Source organism: Taudactylus pleione, unplaced genomic scaffold (assembly GCF_031769625.1).
Source record: "Taudactylus pleione unplaced genomic scaffold, aTauple2 ptg000967l, whole genome shotgun sequence".
In the NCBI taxonomy this organism is placed as follows: domain Eukaryota; kingdom Metazoa; phylum Chordata; class Amphibia; order Anura; family Myobatrachidae; genus Taudactylus; species Taudactylus pleione.
This window is the reverse complement of record NW_028285368.1, coordinates 7,095,001-7,097,500: the sequence shown is the minus strand read 5'-3', so window position 1 is coordinate 7,097,500 and position 2,500 is coordinate 7,095,001. Positions and strand designations below refer to the sequence as shown.

At 38.2% G+C, this 2,500-nt stretch overlaps 3 non-coding genes and 8 pseudogenes across 3 annotated transcripts; all 11 read right to left on the bottom strand.

Moving 5' to 3' along the window:
- Window positions 1–25: 25 nt before the first annotated feature.
- Window positions 26–144, bottom strand: LOC148461209 (5S ribosomal RNA; annotated as a pseudogene).
- A 116-nt stretch (window positions 145–260) lies between these two features.
- LOC148461208 (5S ribosomal RNA) lies at window positions 261–379 on the bottom strand (annotated as a pseudogene).
- Window positions 380–495: 116 nt separating this feature from the next.
- On the bottom strand, window positions 496–614 carry LOC148461207 (5S ribosomal RNA; annotated as a pseudogene).
- A 116-nt stretch (window positions 615–730) lies between these two features.
- LOC148461206 (5S ribosomal RNA) lies at window positions 731–849 on the bottom strand (annotated as a pseudogene).
- Window positions 850–964: 115 nt separating this feature from the next.
- LOC148461205 (5S ribosomal RNA) lies at window positions 965–1,083 on the bottom strand (annotated as a pseudogene).
- Window positions 1,084–1,199: 116 nt separating this feature from the next.
- On the bottom strand, window positions 1,200–1,318 carry LOC148461204 (5S ribosomal RNA; annotated as a pseudogene).
- A 115-nt stretch (window positions 1,319–1,433) lies between these two features.
- Window positions 1,434–1,552, bottom strand: LOC148461203 (5S ribosomal RNA). The gene has a single exon (XR_015874254.1). It is a non-coding gene; the product is annotated as a 5S ribosomal RNA (ribosomal RNA).
- A 116-nt stretch (window positions 1,553–1,668) lies between these two features.
- Window positions 1,669–1,787, bottom strand: LOC148461202 (5S ribosomal RNA; annotated as a pseudogene).
- Window positions 1,788–1,902: 115 nt separating this feature from the next.
- Window positions 1,903–2,021, bottom strand: LOC148461201 (5S ribosomal RNA). The gene has a single exon (XR_015874253.1). It is a non-coding gene; the product is annotated as a 5S ribosomal RNA (ribosomal RNA).
- Window positions 2,022–2,137: 116 nt separating this feature from the next.
- LOC148461200 (5S ribosomal RNA) lies at window positions 2,138–2,256 on the bottom strand (annotated as a pseudogene).
- A 117-nt stretch (window positions 2,257–2,373) lies between these two features.
- LOC148461199 (5S ribosomal RNA) lies at window positions 2,374–2,492 on the bottom strand. Its single transcript, XR_015873079.1, has one exon. It is a non-coding gene; the product is annotated as a 5S ribosomal RNA (ribosomal RNA).
- Window positions 2,493–2,500: the final 8 nt, after the last annotated feature.

The following is a 2,500-nucleotide window of genomic DNA, read 5'->3' as shown; positions in this document are numbered from 1 at the left end:
AAAGAATGTTATGTCAGTATAAAATTACCTACAGCATCTGGTATTCCCAGGTGGTCTCCCATCCAAGTACTAACCAAGCCCAACACTGCATAGCTTCCAAGAGCAGATGAGATTGGGCATATCCAGTGTGGTTTGGCTGTAGGTGCTCAAAAACATTAACTTTAGTCCTCTTTTACTTCTTTACTCAAGTAAATTCATTGATAAGTTGAAAAAATTAAATGTAAAATGTAATAGAAAAGAATGTTATGGCAGTATAAAATTACCTACAGCTCCTGGTATTCCCATGTGGTCTCCCATCCAAGTACTAACCAGGCCCAACACTGCATAGCTTCCAAGATCAGACGAGATTGGGCATGTCCAGTGTGGTTGGGCTGTAGGTGCTCAAAAACATTAACTTTAGACCTCTATTACTTCTTAACTCAAGTAAATTCATTGATAAGTTGAAAAAATTAAATATAAAATGTAATAGAAAAGAATGTCATGGCAGTATAAAATTACCTACAGCACCTGGTATTCACAGGTGGTCTCCCATCCAAGTACTAACCAGGCCCAACACTGCATAGCTTCCAAGATCAGACGAGATTGGGCATGTCCAGTGTGGTTTGGCTGTAGGTGCTCAAAAACATTAACTTTAGACCTCTATTACTTCTTAACTCAAGTAAATTCATTGATAAGTTGAAAAAATTAAATGTAAAATGTAATAGAAAAGAATGTTATGTCAGTATAAAATTCCCTACAGCACCTGGTATTCCCAGGTGGTGTCCCATCCAAGTACTAACCAAGCCCAACACTGCACAGCTTCCAAGATCAGATGAGATTGGGCATGTCCAGTGTGGTTTGGCTGTAGGTGCTCAAAAACTTTAACTTTAGACCTCTTTTACTTCTTAACGCAAGTAAATTCATTGATAAGTTTAAAAATGAAATGTAAAATGTAACAGAAAAGAATGTTATGGCAGTATAAAATTACCTACAGCAAATGGTATTACCAGGTGGTCTCCCATCCAAGTACTAACCAGGCCCAACACTGCATAGCTTCCAAGATCAGATGAGATAGGGCATGCCCAGTGTGGTTTGGCTGTAGGTGCACAAAAACATTAACTTTAGACCTCTTTTACTTCTTAACTCAAGTAAATTCATTGATAAGTTGAAAAAATTTAATGTAAAATGTAATAGAAAAGAATGTAATGGCTGAATAAAATTACATACAGAACCTGGTATTCCCAGGTGGTCTCCCATCCAAGTACTAACCAGGCCCAACACTGCATAGCTTCCAAGATCAGACGAGATTGGGCATGTCCAGTGTGGGTTGGCTGTAGGTGCTCAAGAACATTAACTTTAGTCCTCTTTTACTTCTTAACTCAAGTAAATTCATTGATAAGTTTAAAATTGAAATGTAAAATGTAATAGAAAAGAATGTTATGGCAGTATAAAATTACCTACAGCACCTGGTATTCCCAGGTGGTCTCCCATCCAAGTACTAACCAGGCCCAACACTGCATAGCTTCCAAGATCAGATGAGATTGGGCATGTCCAGTGTGGTTTGGCTGTAGGTGCACAAAAACTTTAACTTTAGACCTCTTTTACTTCTTAACTCAAGTAAATTCATTGATAAGTTGAAAAAATTTAATGTAAAATGTAATAGAAAAGAATGTAATGGCTGAATAAAATTACATACAGAACCTGGTATTCCCAGGTGGTCTCCCATCCAAGTACTAACCAGGCCCAACACTGCATAGCTTCCAAGATCAGACGAGATTGGGCATGTCCAGTGTGGGTTGGCTGTAGGTGCTCAAAAACATTAACTTTAGTCCTCTTTTACTTCTTAACTCAAGTAAATTCATTGATAAGTTTAAAATTGAAATGTAAAATGTAATAGAAAAGAATGTTATGGCAGTATAAAATTACCTACAGCACCTGGTATTCCCAGGTGGTCTCCCATCCAAGTACTAACCAGGCCCAACACTGCATAGCTTCCAAGATCAGATGAGATTGGGCATGTCCAGTGTGGTTTGGCTGTAGGTGCACAAAAACTTTAACTTTAGACCTCTTTTACTTCTTTACTCAAGTAAATTCATTGATAAGTTGAATAAATTAAATGTAAAATGTAATAGAAAAGAATGTTATGGCAGTATAAAATTACCTACAGCACCTGGTATTCCCAGGTGGTCTCCCATCCAAGTTCTAACCAGGCCCAACACTGAATAGCTTCCAAGATCAGACGAGATTGGGCATGCCCAGTGTGGTTTGGCTGTAGGTGCTCAAAAACATTAACTTTAGACCTCTTTTACTTCTTAACTCAAGTACATTCTATTGATAAGTTGAAAAAATGAAATGTAAAATGTAACAGAAAAGAATGTTATGGCAGTATAAAATTACCTACAGCACCTGGTATTCCCAGGTGGTCTCCCATCCAAGTACTAACCAGGCCCAACACTGCATAGCTTCCAAGATCAGACGAGATTGGGCATGTCCAGTGTGGTTTGGCTGTAGGTGCTCAAAA